Source organism: Antechinus flavipes, chromosome 1 (genome assembly GCF_016432865.1).
Source record: "Antechinus flavipes isolate AdamAnt ecotype Samford, QLD, Australia chromosome 1, AdamAnt_v2, whole genome shotgun sequence".
Taxonomy (NCBI): Eukaryota; Metazoa; Chordata; class Mammalia; order Dasyuromorphia; family Dasyuridae; genus Antechinus; species Antechinus flavipes.
Window position 1 is genome coordinate 517,852,254 of NC_067398.1, and position 17,459 is coordinate 517,869,712.

Sequence of the window (17,459 nt, forward strand, 5' to 3'; positions counted from 1 at the left end):
ACCCTTTCTTTGTATTCCCTAATGCTTAGAATAATGTCTGGCATACAGTAGGCACTCAAATACTTTAATGCTTATCAACTGACTGACTAATTTCTCTTGTCAATTTGATAATTCTCTCTAGCAGTACAGATCATAATTTTCCCCATACTTTCTGCCACTTTTGTCTATGTCTTCTATTATTGTTGTTCTTCAGTCATATCTGACTCTTCATGACTCTGTACTCTCCTTGGCAAAGAGAATACAGCTATTTGCCATTTCTTCTCTTTTGAATTAGGGCAAACAGAAGAAAAGTGACTTGCCTAGGCCTACACAACTAGTAAATGTCTGAAGCCTTCCTAATTCTAGGCTGCACTATGTCCTCTATTATAATATAGTAATACTTAGTATGACTTCCATATAACATTGAAAATATCAGAATTCCCTTCTAAAAGCCTTTTGACATTATGAATACAGAGGAACTCATGGATTACCCAAAAGTTATCACTCATGCTCAAGAGTGGAGATGTTACAACAAAAAATAAGTTGATTCACTATTATTAGGTTTTGTCATCTTATGGGACAAACTGAGTGAAGACCTCTCATATGGGTTTGATTTCCCAGACCCTAATTGTGACTTGTGACTTTGTAATAACCAGTTGAGCTATAGCTAAAAGCTGCAGGTGTTCAATTACCTTAGATAAACAAACATTTCCCTCCTGTCTCTCACCCCATTTTTTCATTTCCATTTAAATATCTAACATGGTAAAGTATGTTCTGGGGTCCATATTTGGTCTCTGGGTAAGTTAGAACTCTCCAGCCAATGGGAGAAAAGGTCTGAGGGAAAGAAGGGGTCTCTGGTTGGGTCTACATAACCCTGTGTTTGTAATTTTTACTTGGCACTCTTCTGACACCCTGTCTGTTGGGATTTACCCTTCCTTGGGATATCAAAGCGCCTTTTGCTTTTCTTATTCTGAGAGTCACTGATTTTAGTTTGGATTCATAGTCCAACATAGTCATGTAAATTCAAATATAGAGATTCTTTTGAAATAGCCCAGGCAATAGAATTCAAGATGGCCATAGTAATTCATAATTTAGAAATAAGTTATTTGTAACTGGCCTAGATGGTGTGCATGGCCAGGATGGACCTCCAGTAGGATTCTGGCATGGTTCCGTGCCCAACTGAAGTAGGGACAGCCTTATAAGCTTTCTTGTTCACCCTTGCTGGCACCTTTGACATTAAACAGTAACTTGACTTTACAGGACAAAAGATATAATGGCAGATGTTTGAACATAGATAGGGATCAGGGTTAGGTGACCACCCTCACGGAACAGATATCCTTGGGAGCATTATTGATCTGGCACTTGGAAGTGCAAAAAAAGTCTCCTACTCTAGCTGAGCAGACCCTTCTCTGGACCCTTTAAGCTAAGACTGAGGGAGGGGAGGGGAGGCCAGTCCTTTGTCCATTTCACTTTCTATTTGTTTGTGTGTGTGTGTGTGTGTATGTCATTCTTAAATATGCTTTTGAAGATTTGGATCAGTTAAATATTCCTTATCATTCACAGATTTTTATATACTTTGTCCCTCATTTCCTCTGGTTCTTTTATTTTTTCAAAATACCCATTTTATTTATTTTTATCCACAGATATGGGTATAATTAATATGTGTGCACAGGATATTGGGAATTTCTGTAAATAAAAAACACATACATTTAGCTTATAGAGACCCAACACCAATAGAATTCTAATTAGTACCTTATACCCCCAAAATGTATACCTTCAGTGAGAAAATATTTTCCCAGAGATCTTATAGTCTAAATCCTGTGATTTACATTTGGCTTTCAGAAGGTGTGAGTGACCTGTACTTTTGATCTGTATTTGTATGACAAGCATTTTGTAATTTTGTTCGGATAGTTCTTGGGTTTCCCTTAGCAAATAGACATCCAGCTATTTAATTTTGTTTAGAATTATTTTAAATGGATTAGCTCTTTCAATCTCTTGCTACTGAGCTTTGTCAGTAATATATAGAAATGCTGATGATTTTTGTGAATTTATTTTATATCTTGCAACATTTTAAAAGCTATTGTTTCCAGTAGGTTTTTGTTTGATTTTCTAGTCTTCTCTAAGTATATCATCTCCAAAGAGTGATAGTTTTATCTCCTCATTGCTTATTCTAATTCCTTTAATTTCTCTTTCTTATTGCTAAATATTACATTTCAAGTACAATACTGAATATCAGTGATGATAATGGGCATCCTTGTTTCATGCCATATGTAACCAGGAATGTCTCCAGTTTCTCTCCATTACAAAGAATTCTGGCTATTGGTTTTAAATAAATGTTGATTTTTATTTTAAGGAAAAATGTATTTATCCCTATGCTCTCTAGTGTTTTTAATAGGAATGGGTGCTGTATTTTGTCAAAAGGCTTTTCTATATCTATTGAAATTATTATATGATTTCTGTAGTTTTTATGATTGATATGGTGGATTATGGGAATAATTTTCTTTATACTGAACCAGCCCTACATTCCTGGTATAAATCTCACTTGATCATGATGTATTTTCCTGCTGGTAGGCTGTAATCTCTGCTAATCTTTATTTAAAATTTTTGAAACTATATTCATTAAGGAGATTTGTTTATAATATTCTTTCTGTTTTGACTCTTCCTGGTTTAGGTACTAGTGTCATAGTTGTGTCATAGAAAAGATTTTGTAGAACTCCTCCTTTCCCTATTTTTCCAAATAGTTTGCATAATATTGGAATTATTTGTTCTTTAAATATTTGGTAAAATTCATTTGTAAATTCATCTTCCCCTGGAGATTTTTTTTTCTTATGGAATCCATTGATGGCTTGTTCATTTTTTTTTTCTAAAATGGGATTATTTAAATAATTTATTTTCTCTTCTGTAAATCTGGGTGATTTATATTTTTTAAGTATTCATTCATTTTGGTTAGATTCTCAGACTTGCTGGCATACAGTTGGGCAAAACAGCTCTCAATTATTGCATAAATTTATTTTTCAACATTTTCATTTTTGGTGAAAGTACTTTTTTTCTTTTCTTTTTCTATTCAAATTAATCATATTTTTATCTATTTTGTAGGTATTTTCATAAAACCAACTCTTAATTTTATTAATTAGTTCTATTAGTTTTCTTAGTTTCAATTTTATTAATCTCACCTTTGAGTTTTAGAATTTCTAATTTGGTATTCAATCAGGTTTTTTTGACTTGTTCTTTTTTTGTTGTTTTTAGTTCCATGCCCAATTCATTGATCTCCTCTTTCTATATTTTAATTATGTAGATATTTAGAGATATAAAATTTCTCCTAAGCTGCTCCCTGTGGGTTTTGGTGTGTTGTCTCATTATTGTCATTCTATTGGATTATTGGTTATTTCTATGATTTGTTGTTTGACCCACTTATTATTTAGAATTAGATTATTTAACTTCCAGTTTAGTCTATCTTTCCCTAACCCTTTATTGCATATAATGTATATTGCGTCATGGTCTGAAAAGGAAGCATTTACTATTTCTGCTTTCTGCATTTTATTGTGTGATTTTTTTGCCCAAATACATGCCAATTTCTGTGTAAGTGCTATGTACTTCTGAGAAAAAGGTATATTCCTTTCTATCCCTATTCAATTTTTCTTGATAGGACTATAATATCTAGTTTGTCAATGATCTCATTAACTTCCTTTGTTTCTTTTATGTTCATTTTATGGTTAGATTTTTCTGATTCTGAGAAGGGAAGGTGGAGGTGCCCCACTAAGATAGTTTGCCTATTTCTTCCTGTAATGAACTTTATATATTCTCTAAGAATTTGGATGCTCTATTACTTGATGCATATACATTTAGTATCTATACTACTTCATTATTTAGGATACCCTTTAACAAGACATAATTTCCTTATTTATATCCTTTAATTGTATCTATTTTTACTTGTGCTTTATCAGAGATCAGAATTGTTAGATTTTTTTTTTGCTTCAGCTGAAGCATAAGAAATTCTGTTCAAGCCTTTCCCCTTTACTCTGCATGTATCTCTTTGTTTCAAATGTGCTTCTTGTAAATAATATATTGTGAAGATTCTGTATTTTTTTAATCCACTCTATTATTTGTTTCTGTTTTGGGGAAAGTTCATCCATTTACACTCATTTAATGATTAGAAGTTCTTTATTTCCCTCCATCCTATTTTCCCCCTGTATATACTTTTGTCCTTTCTTTCCACCTTGTCACTCATTAGTAGTGTTTTCTTTCTAACTCATCCCACACTCAACCTACTTTCCCTTCAATCACCCCTCCTTCCTTCTCTTACTTATTTCTCCTAAATGTTTTTGCTCTCCCTTCTATCTAGTCCCTCCATTTTGTTTCCTCTTTCTCCTTCTACTTTTTTATATAGTAAAATGAATTTCTATACCCAACTAAATGATTAAATTATTCCCTGTTTGAGCCAAAATTTATGAGATTAAAGTTCAGACAATGCTGATTTCATTCCCTTCATTCCTTTGATTGTAATAGATCTCTTGTGCCTGTTCATGTGATTTAATTTTTCGATTGTACTGCCCTTTTTCCTTTTCTCTTAGTATAATCCTTTTTCTACCACTTCATATCTTTTCCTTAGATATCATCACATTAAAGTCCATTCACAACCACAGTCTCTGTCCAAGTAATGTCTCCTCTAACTTTCTAAATAACAGATACAGTTCTCAAGAATTATAGATATTATTTTCCCATATATGGGTATAAACAGTTTAACCTTTAAACTCTCTCTCTCTCTTTTTCTTTCTCTCTTCTCTACTTTCCTCTCCTCTCCTCTCCTCTCTTCTCTTCTCCTCTCCTCTCCTCTCTTCTCCTCTCCTCTCTCTCTTCTCCTCTCCTCTCTCTCTTCTCCTCTCCTCTTTCTCTTTTCCTCTCCTCTCTCTCCTCTCCTCTCCTCTCCTCTTCTCTTCTCTTCTCTTCTCTTCTCTTCTCTTCTCTTCTCTTCTCTTCTCTTCTCTCTCTCACTTTCTGTCTATCTCTCTCTCTATCACTCTCTCTCTGTCACTGTAAGTATACACACACACACACACACACACACACAAACAAAAAAAAAAAACAAAAACAAAAACAAAAACAAAAAAAAAAAAAAACAAAAAAAACTCCTTCTCTGAAAGTTGATGCTCCAGCTGGGTCTACAGCTTGATAGTTAAATCAGGTTGTAACCCCAAGTATTTTGTCTTCTAGAATAAGGTATTCCAAGTCATCTGATTCTTTATCATAGGTGGCATCAGATCCTGGGTAGTCTTTATTATTTCTCCTTGATATTTGAATTGCTTTTATCTGGCAGATTGGAGGATTTTTCCCTTGAGATTATAGTTCTTGATTTTGCTACAATGTTCTATGGGGTTTTCCTTGTGATATCTCTTTTCAGGGATGACTGATGGATTCTTTCAATGACTACTTATCTCTATGTTTTAAGTATATCAGGAAAGTTTTCTTGATGATCTTTTGATGAATGCTATCTTGATTCTTTTTTTTTTGGCTGTGGCCTTCAGGGGGAGCAATAATTTTAAATTATCTCTCCAGGATCTATGTTTTCCTGGTAAGCTGTTTTCCAATGAGGTATTTTACATTTTCTTCTATTTTTCCCACTTTTTTATTGGTTGACTGACTAGGGTCATTAACTTCCATTTACCCTTTTCTAGTTTTTAATGCACAATTTTCATCAGTTGCCTTAAAAAAAAAAAAACTGTTTATCTATTTGATTAATTCTCCATTTCAAGATGTTTTCCTCAGTGATTTTTTTTTTTTTGCATTTGGCCTATTATGTTTTTAAGGAATTACCTTTCTTATACAATATTAACTCTTGCATACCTCTTGTTTCTTTTTTTTTATTTTTTCTTCTTCATCTCTTATTTGCCTTTTAATGACTTTTATGAGAACTTCCAAGAAGCCTCTTTGTACTTAGGACTTATTCATATCAGTTTTTAAGATTTTCCCTGTTGACATTTTGTCCTTATTTGAATTCATGTTTTGGTCTTCCCTGTCATCATATTAGCTTTCTATGTTTCTATGGTTAAAGTTCTTTTCTGTTTTTTGCTCATTTCATTTTGTTTTCTTTTTGCATTTTCTCCTTTTTTTTTTTTTAACTTTTATGTTTAGCTCTGTTCCTGGTATAAAGCAGGCACTGTCCCAAGCTTCCTGTGCAGTTCTGAGTCTTGAATTTGTGTACAGGACTCCTTGTGCTTGGTGTTTTGCTCACAGCAGAGATTAGCTTTACCTGCTCTTTACATGAAACACCTTACTTTCCCACAATTTGTCTTTTCAGCTGGGATTGAAGGATGTCCCACAGATCTGCTCCTCTACTAAGATAGGACTGATGGACTCAGTTGCTAATCTGCTGTGTTTAAGATCCTCTCATTTATTTTCACTGACTCCATCTGAGCTGGGATAAGCATCCCTTTCACCCCAGTTGAGACTAACCTTTCTTGAAGTCTTTCTAATCTATCTTGAGCTGAAGAGTGGTTTCATGTGGTTTTCAATGGAAACTGGGCAAGCTTGAGCAGCTTCCTGGCTTCATTCTGCCATCTTAACTCTGCCCCCAGAGTCACCAATATGATAGGAAACAATAGTGAAATTAATTTTTTATCAAGCTCCTCGAGGTGTGTGAGAGAGCTGGGGGGAGAGGAATGCTTTATATTCTAACCTGGATTTTCCTGTCACAGGGCAAATTTCTTTCCTTTAAAAATGATTAAACATTTGGTGGTTCAAGTAGTCTCTAGACTTTATCTTAGCCTCTGATTGATACTAGTTATTCTTTAAGAAATTGTTATAACCAGGGTAAGTGTCCTTTTCTATATTTTCTTTTTTTTTTTTTTTTACATTTAAGATTTAATTCAGTAAACTGTTAGAATTGCTTCAATTACATTCTTGTCTTCTCATTTCTATCATTTCTTATAATTTATTTTTGATTGTAGTTTTAAATTTAGCAATCTATAGACTGAATTGACAAAGACAGCTGATTTAGCAATGAGTTTCACACCAATAGACAATCATTTTCTGGTAAAGTATAAAACCTTTTGGCTTTTTATACTTGTTATTATTTAGTTATCACTATATTAAACCCTTCACTGTTGACGTACTATTGAAAATGTTTCTTCTGTAGACATAAGGCTTCAGTATTATCTATAAGGTTACTTCATATTCCTGAACCAAGTTTTCCAAATTTGGCATTCTTTCTTATCTTCAGCTTTACATGAAGAAATCAGTTATTATATTGTGTATTAATTTTATATTTAGAATCTTAGCAAGTTCTTTGTAGAACTGCATTGCCTCCTCATTATTTGCAATTAATATAGACAAACAAGCTAAAAATATTTTTATTGTTATCTTAGTACAATTGTTCCTCTTCAGAACTGTGATATGAAACAATTAAGTTTCCCTTGAATTTATGGTTTGTTTTGGTTACTTTTGGATACATAATAAGAGCAATTCAATAAGCTCCTTTATTTGATTCTCTAAGAAGAACCTGTGTACTTCAACTTAGATTAACATTGATATAATTCATTTCTCCTGTATGTAATATTCACTGTTTAGTTATTGATTAAGGAATTTGTATTTAGAACATCTATAGTTAATATGATTATAGATTGTCTGAAATGTGTTATTTTTGGCACACTCCAGGTTTTTGGTACTCTGACATCATCATAGAAGCAGAAGAAGGTTGCATGAAAGTGATGATCTTTTTCATTGATTCAAGGGTCGCCATGCATCGGCAAATAATTTATCATAGCATGGTCATATTAACATATAATCATAACATGAGAGTTATGTTCAGCCATCATGAGATACTGATGAAATTCTCAATACTAAACTTATTCTTGATACAGTAGTTATAATCTGTCCAGATTGTATCTGACATCATTCTAATGTGTAATCCTTGGATGACTTTATAGACTATTAGAATAACCATCAGAAGTAGGTTAAACATCTAGAACTAGGTCAACTCATCAGAATTAAAATTTATCTTTGTACCATGATGGAGCTTCAGAATAGACTTAGTACCATTCACATTTTGATTTGCTTTTTTTTTTTTCTGCTCTCACAAAAACCCAGTAAAATGGATGGTATTATTATCCATATTTCATAGATTGGAAAACAGAGACACCAAGATGTTAAGGTGCTCTTTCAGTTAGTAAGAATAAGTGCAAGCATTTAAATTTGATTTTTATGATTCCAATTCCTAAAATGAGCCTTGAAATAAAATCAATTTCAAATGAGATTATGAAAGACCTTCACCATAGGAAAAAATTCTATCAACATTTGTGCTCCATAACCTAGTCCAGGTTTCTGTTATTATTATTATTGTTTTGTTTAGTAGACATTGAGGCTATCACCCAAATTTGATTGGTCTAAGGGTTCAAATACCAAGTAGGATTTCTGAGTGAACTAGTACATAAAAATCTTAGCCCTCCAGAAGTATATACCCTCCAGTCTTGATGGATATACCACTATTATGGATTTCTACATACATATTTGATCAATTATAATTCTGTATGGAAATAAGGAGATTTATTTCTGCCCATTAATGGTCCTGAAGAATTGTGGATTTCCTTTCTATGTCACCATTATGCAAATTAATTAATTATGAAATATTAGATTATCTGTGGTTGTTTAATTTTGTTCCCAACTTTAACTACCAATTCTGATTTGATCAGACCTTGTTTCAGAATTGTCTTGACTATAAGATCAAGGAGTTTAGACTCATATTTTATAAGTGCAAAGAATCTTTAAATAAAATAGTGATCATATCAAAGTACTTTTTAAATGAAGATTAGAGTAGTTGTATTCTGGGTGAATTGGAGGGAGGAGAGAATATGAGCAAATGGGTAAGAGGCTATTACTATTTTTATAATCATAGAATTTGATACTGTTGGTCAGTTGTTTGTCCTTTGTTCTGGAAGAAGACTATGATGTTGGAGAGAAGATGGCATAACATGCACATTGAATTGGATTTAAGGGAAGAAGGGCAGTACAAGATCACCTCCCTCACTTTCCCTTCAAGAGCTATGTGAGTCCAGTGGCAAGATATAGATCAAGTGCACTGAAGATCATTTTGAATAAGATGGGAACCTTGGGCTTTTTAAGCTAAGCTCTTCAATAGATCTCAGTTTGACCAAGGCCATACTCATTCAATATTAAAACTAGCAGCAACTGAGGGAAAGAATTTTCTCTTTCATCTAGTCAAAAAAAAATCTAAAAAAATAAATCAGGAAGTGGAGTGTTTTTGGAGAAAGCAGAAATGACTGCTAATTACATTCAATCTGATGGAGTTTGGCCTAGGACCTGTTGATGGCCAATGAGAATCACATTAGTTTGGGTTTAAGACCTGATCTTTAAAAAAAAAAATCTAGCCAGCAAACCCTTAGATTTCTTGGGAGAGTTCAGAAGTGCAAAAAAAAAAAAAAAAAGGAAAAAAAATATTTTAAGAGCATCTGTAGGTATGAGTATGACACCTTATGTGGACAGAGGAAGGGAAGAAGGAAAGGAAAGAAGGAAGGAAGGAAGGAAGGAAGGAAGGAAGGAAGGAAGGAAGGAAGGAAAAGGAGAAAAGAAGGGAAGGAAAGAAATAAGGAAGAAAAGAGGCTCCCAACTGACCGGTTTTAATTTGTGGACCAGCCTTACTCACAAAAATTGTTATTTGTCCTTCATGTTCAAAAAGAACCATATTGTCTAGGAGGTGCTATGACATACAAGTGAATTAGATTTATATAAGAGAGGGCTGTGCAAAGTCACCTGCCTCACATTCCCTCTAAGAGCCAAATGGGTCAGTGGCAAGATTTGTAAAGTACTACTACCTTCTCAGGAGTAGCCAATTGAAACATTATAAGCTAGAAGGTAAGTGGTGGGGGGAAAGAAGGAAAAAAATAATGATATCTTTTGCTGTTAGGTCACAGACTGGACTGCTTGAGAACCTACAGACTGTGTGTTTCAGAAATGAAGTATATGACAATAAAATCTATGATTAGAAACACCTAAGCTATTTATTTGAATTGTTGTGGCTGAACTTACTTCTAATTTCTGCTTATCCCCGCCCCCATCCTCCGCCTCCAAAGACAGAAATATAATAGCACTAACCATAGAACTGCATAATCCTTTCTCTCCTCATTAGTTATGTGCAGATTTTGCAAAGTCTGGAGATTTATTGCAGCAGATATAGACTCTGACTTTGAAAATGGAGGCTCTGTGAACACATCCAGCCATTCTAGAGAGCAATTTGGAACTATGCTCAAAAAGTTAGTAAATTGTTCATACCCTTTGATCCAGCAGTGTTTCTATTGGGCTTATACCCCAAAGAGATACTAAAGATGGGAAAGGGACCTGTATGTACCAAAATGTTTGTGGCAGCCCTGTTTGTAGTGGCTAGAAGCTGGAAAATGAATGAATGCCCATCAGTTGGAGAATGACTAAATTGTGGTATATGAATATTATGGAATATTATTTCTCTGTAAGAAATGACCAGCAGGATGAATACAGAGAGGACTGGCGAGACTTACATGAACTGATGTTAAGTGAAATGAGCAGAACCAGGAGATCATTATATACCTCAACAATGATACTGTATGAGGATGTATTCTGATGGAAGTGGATCTCTTCGATAAAAAGATCTAATTCAGTTTCAGTTGATCAAGGATGGACAGAAGCAGCTACACTCAAAGAAAGAACACTGGGAAATGAATATAAACTGCTTGCATTTTTGTTTTTCTTCCCGGATTATTTACACCTTCTGAATGCAATTCTCCCTGAGCAACAAGAGAATTGTTTGGTACTGCACACATATATTGTATCTAGGATATACTGTAACCTATTTAACATGTAAAGGACTGCTTGCCATCTGGGGGAGGGGGTAGAGTGAGGGAAGGGAAAAATCGGAACAGAAGTGAGTGCAAGGGATAATGTTGTAAAAAATTATTCTGGCATGGGTTCTGTCAATGAAAAGTTATTTAAAAAAAAAAAAAAAGAAAGAAAATGGAGGCTCATCTAGTGTTTGGCAAACCCAAAGACCACACTTTTGGGGATAAGAATTCACTGTTTGACAAAAACTGCTGGGAAAATTGGAAATGTGTATGGCAGAAACTAGGCATTGTCCCACACTTACACCATACACCAAGATAAGGTCAAAATGAATTCATGACCTAAGCATAAAAAATGAGATTACAAATAAATTAGAAGAACATAGGATAGTTTACCTCTCAGACCGGTGGAAGAAGAAGGAATTTATTATCAAAGAAGAACTAAAAATCATTATTGATCACAAAATAGAAAATTTAGATTATATCAAATTGAAAAGTTTTTCTACAAACAAAACTAATGCAGACAAGATTAGGAGGGAAGCAATAAACTGAGAAAACATTTTTATAGTCAAAATTTCTGATAAAGGCCTTATTTCCAAAATATATAGAGAATTGACTCTAATTTATAAGAAATCAAGGCATTCTCCAATGTTGGTACCTTGTATATCTGTTTCGATTTCTGACCCATATTGATGGATTTATGTGTACCTGTTTCAAGTGAGCCCCTTCAGAAACCCACTTATCTGATTTGACTTCCTATTTCCTTTGGTGTTTTCATCTCCCTTCTGGAGATGTCAGGGAGGGCATGACCAACTTTTTTTAATGGTGTTTTTACTCATTTTTTGAGCAGTCAGAGAAGGTGTGAACACCTTTTTGGGGTTCTCACCTCCTTGAGAAGTCAGGTCGGTCATGACCACATTACGTTCTAAAACAAAAGAAAGCAGGAGATGTTGGAATCTTTACAAATATGTTAAATCATTAGAGTTGATAGAAACAATAATTATCTAATTTAGCATGGTTCAGTATCATTGATCTGATCTTACAAGGAGATGTTTTGGGCCAGAACCCGAAACAAGGTACTAAGTAGAACTCATTGATACAATGCTTGTGTTTACACCTTTACTCATTGGAGTTCACAAGTATGGGAGACTTACAAAGCAAACTTTGTAACTTTGTGAATTCACACTTCCCTTAGGTGCACCTCCAGAAGGAGGAGTCAACTTTTGGGAGATGATATATAAGAAGCAGACTCAGTGGGAAGTTCAGCTGAATTTAGATTGAGAGGGGACCGTCAAGTGAGTTCAGCCAGAAGCCCTCTCTGAGTGAGGAGTTTTACTTCGGAACATCGGAGAGGAGCACTCTGGGAGATTGAGAGCCAGAAACCCTCTCTCAGAGACAAGACAGATTCACCTTTGCGCTGGCTGGGCTGAAGGACAAGCCTTTGGATTTTGAGACATTTGGAGGGAGCTCTTAAAACCAAGTGGAGAGATAGGCCTCTAAGCTAACCGGGCTATATTGGAGGCAATAAAAGATCTGAACTTTTAACATCTGGATGCATTTTGGGTGATTATTACTTTCAACTGAAACTAAGGCTGCCTCCAGAAAACCACCCGAAGAAACCTGTTTTCTCCCAGAGAGAATTATTATTCTAAAGAAGAAAAACACCACACTCCAACTGATAAATGGTCAAAGGATATGAACAGACAAATCTCAGATGAAGAAATTGAAACTATTTCTAGCGATATGAAAAGATACTCCCAGTCATTATTAATCAGAGAAATGCAAATTAAAACAACTCTGAGATACTACTACATACCTGTCAGTTTGGCTAGAATGACAGGGAAAGATAATGTGGAATATTGGAGGGGATGTGGGAAAACAGGGACACTGATACATTGTTGGTGGAATTGTGAATACATTCAACCATTCTGGAGAGCAATTTGGAACTATGCTCAAAAAGTTCTCAAACTGTGCATACCCTTTGATCCAGCAGTGTTACTATTGGGCTTATATCCCAAAGAGATCTTAAATAAGGGAAAGGGACCTGTATGTGCAATAATGTTTGTGGCAACTCTCATTGTAGTGGCCACAAACTGGAACTGAGTGAATGCCCATCAATTGGAGAATGGCTAAATAAATTGTGGTATATGAATGTTATGGAATATTATTGTTCTGTAAGAAATGACCAGCAGGATGATTTCAGAAAGGCCTGGAGAGACTCACATGAACTAATGCTGAGTGAAATGAACAGAACCAGGAGAACATTATATACTTCAACAACAATACTACTGGTATATGATGATCAATTCTGATGGACGTGGCCCTCTTCAACAATGAGATGAACCAAATCAGTTTCATAGAGCAGTAATGAATTGAACCAGCTACACCCAACGAAAGAGCTCTGGGAAATGAGTATGAACTAATACAAGAATTCCCAATTCCTTTATTTTTGTCCACCTGTATTTTTGATTTCCTTAACAGGTTAATTGTGCACTATTTCAAAGTTCGATTCTTTTGATACAGCAAAATAACTGTATGGACATATATACATATATTGTATTTAATATAACTTTAACATACTTAACATGCCATCTGGGGGAGGGGGTGGGGAGAAGAAGGTGAAAAATTGGAACAAAATGTTTTGCAATTGTCAATGCTGAAAAATTACCCATGCATATATCTTGAAAATAAAAAGCTATAATAATAATAATTTAAAAAAAGAAAATGGAGGCTCAATGGGGATATAGATTATACAGATTGACTGTTATATGGTAAATTAACACAATAAATAAAATGAATTCATTTTCCCAAGCATAATATTATTTGTTTATAGGAGCATGTAATATTTTAATAAAGAATAGGTAAATAGCCTACCCCCATTAGCACCTAAGACTCAGAGTGAGAGTTGACAAGAATTTTTTACTAGGTGTGTTTCCTTCTGATTCTCCTGACAATACAACATTGGGTTCCCCTGGCAATCCTGATTGGTGAACTAAAAGTCCTCAGCTTCCCCTGAATGGAAGTGGGAGAAGTGGGGAAGGCAGTGGGCTGGCCCTTAAATATGGCCAATCATTGCCTATAAATGGTCTTAAATGAATTTTGCGAGCTGATAGCAATCTTAATTAGAAAAACATAATCCAACTCAATCAAATTTTCACTGCCTTGTTCTCCTTTTTACAGACCAGAAAGACAAAACTTAACTTCTCTGAGGAAGGATCTAATTCAAACTAGGTCATACTTACAGAATAAACAGAATGCAGGATCCAGGTGGGGCCCAGGCAAAGTACTGATCCATCAGTTACCTTTTAAGCCAAATGAAGTTCAATAAAACTTAATCTAATTATTTGGTGACACTTAAAGGATCATAAAAGTAATAACTAGAAGGGACATCAGAATCTGACTAGTTTAATAGCCTAATTTTATGGATAAAGAAGCTCACCAATGAGGGCACTAATACTAGTGACCAATTAATTGTACATGAATAAATCTCAGTTTAATTTGGAGCTCTAATGTTCATTTTCAAAAGTTTATTTTCATAGAAACATAGCTCAACAAACCGCCAGAGAGGTAGCTAACAATAAGACTGAGAGATAGATATGATAGATAAAGAGATATATACACAAAAGTATAAATATAGCCATATGTAATTGCATGGTGTTGTTTTTATGTATATATGCATGTGTATTTTATATTGTGTGTGGATGAAATGTGTATTATGTTGTATATAATTTTCAGGACTATAATGTGTAATTTTAATATGTATATTTTCTATACAATATGAATTTGTACATGTATGGTCTACTTCAAATTACTTTTATGTGATGGTTCATTTATGTTTGAATGTTTTTTATAAACTCTAATGTGTGTAAAAGTGATAATTGCATTTGTTATTGTTTTCAGTAACCCATCAGGATCTATTCTGGCTTTTGGTACTTGGTTTACTTTATTTTAATTCTCAAACACTGACAATGGGTAAGACAGAAACCAATTTCAAGATAAAGCAGTGTCTCAATCAAAAAAAAGAGGTGATAGGAATTGAATAAACAAGCTGATAAAAGATCATTTCAGTTCATGGATTTTTAAAGAAAAATTTTTAGATACATGTTGCATTACAAGGAAGATTCTTCTGCAATAAGATAGCTTTAAAACTATTAAGCTATACATGGAATCTATTTACATTGTTCTATAAAAACACAATCATGATTACTTTTCTGAACTAACAAAGTATGTTTCTTCCAGATTACCTAAAAGTGTGAACACAGAAGATTAGATCATAACCTGCAAAAGAATCTGGAATAGTTATTCAGGCAGAATTTTTATTGCTTCTTGAAATAGTCAAGGTTTTTTCTTTCTTTTTTTTAAATCATACTCTTTGACCTATCCTTATCAAACCAAATATCTGTATCTTGCAGAAGCAAGTGACAAGTTGTTAAGCTCTATTTTTTTTCAGATGTGTGTGTATGTGTGTGTGCGTGCGTCTGTGTTCATGTGTAATCCAAGAATAGACAAGGGATAGACAAGAGGTACCAGGAACTCCCCCCCAAAAAAAGTATACTCTTCCAACACATATACAAACTCTATTCAAACCAATTCTATCTAGTGGATAATATGTGACAATGCATGCAAAGGATAACTGAAGTGTTCAGGTCTAAATGGTTATTGAGATTCTACTACTAAGTATGAGAGTTCTGTAAAAGAAAGATCTGTTAAAAAAAGAAAAAAAAAAAGGAAGACCTCATCTAAAGGCAAAAAGAGGTCTGGGTAATACTCTATGAAATGTAAAGACAGTCAGAATGAATTGATTCAAGGTAATTCATTCCAGTTAGAAGACAAAAAATAAAAATAAAAAATAGCATTAGGGTCATTGTCCAGAGGGCAAACTCAACACAACTCTGAAAAGCTCAAGATGTTCCAAAAATTAATTGTTTCTACTCAGCTCTGTGGGGCAAACTTACCCTTTCATTTTGTTTTCTTAATGGGAGAATGACCTAGGATCTAATTCACAGCGCATTCTACCAACTGAGAAAAAGATTAAATATACATATGTTATAGTTTGTTGAAGACTAAGCTAAATAATTTAGTTCTGAAGTAAGGCTCACAATTATGAAATATACTAATGATCAAATAATTAACATATTTACTTCTTTTAAAATGCATGAGATAGATCCGTGTTGGGTACCAGGAAGGTTATCCCCATATGCTTCTCTGATAATTAAATGTCCTTAAATATAGCTGTAAGGAATTGGAATCTAGGAACCAGAAACATTTTTTCTTGATTTTTTAAAAATTTCAAATGCTCTACATATATCTATAACTTTAATTTTTAGTTTAGCTAGTTCTCTTGCTGGAAAACAATGAAATGCTGAAATATTACTTCACTTGATAGAATCTTCACTGAAATTCTCTTAGTCTAAGGAATAACAGAAATAAAAATATAAAAAAGAGTGTTAAGTATATTGTATTGAGCCATTTGGCCTAGAGCAAAAATAATATTCACCAGGCAAATATATTTTTGGTGTTGTTCTCAGAACAAATAAGTTCCAAGAAAAAGAAGTTTTCTTATATCGCACTTTTGTCATATTCTGGTGTTTGTAACTATTTTCACACCTTTCTCTGGATGACAATAATTTATAAAAGATCAGACTATGAGAATCAAATGTTATTCTAGGTTATTTCATGTCATCACTACTCATATGTCCTTTTTGAGATATTCTGTATGCAAAAAGAACAAAAATATACCAAGAAACTTGGGGGAATCCCAGTATGGCACATGAGTTTCTAACTATCTCTTGGAATATAGGAGAGGGAAGGAGGGATACTACTGGCCACACCCAATCTAGTGAAAAAGTTACAACCATTATGATGCTGCTTTACTTTTTTCTTATCCTCCCTGCCAATGGACTTCATTGGTTTCTTGAGCAGTAAAGGTAATGAATGAAATCAAGATTGATAGTAATAGTGTTTGCACATAATCACAGTTTTAATGACTATATCCAATGCAAATATTCTCCACTTTTAACCCACTGGGAGGAAATTGTTATGAAAGAGGGGGGAATGCCAGATTTCAAGATCTTGGGGCTATAATAGTTTGGGAGCAATGATGATATTTATGATGTTACCTTATTTTGGATAATAGAGGGTAAGAGTGGATTTGAAGAGGTTAATAATTTGCAGTTACTAGAATATTCAAGTCAACAATTAGGGCTGAATTTGAGATTGAAAGAATGTGAATCAGGTATTGATTTCATTTTACTCAAAGAGAAATTAAGAGAAATTGCATAGCTAGACATGTGAGTCAAAATGTGTGAATTTCAAAGGAAAAGATTGTTGGGTTATTTGATAGTTGTTCTTCACACTCAAAGAGAATCAAAAATACACCACAAGATTAGAGTCAAATTACATTGTGTCTGACTGTGACTGATATAACAAAATGAGCTCTGAATGTTTTACCAGAGGTCAGGCACAAATAACCCATGTAAAATTTGATGTAGATTTTTAAAATTTATATATTTAAAATTTCTTCTGAGGTACTTTAATTCTTCTTTACTTATAATTAAAGCACCTTTTCTGATGAAAGCAGGCCATGCTGGACAATCCTATGTCACTGTCTTCCATATCTAACAATTAATGCTAAAGTTCTTAAGAAAAATGTTGAGTGTC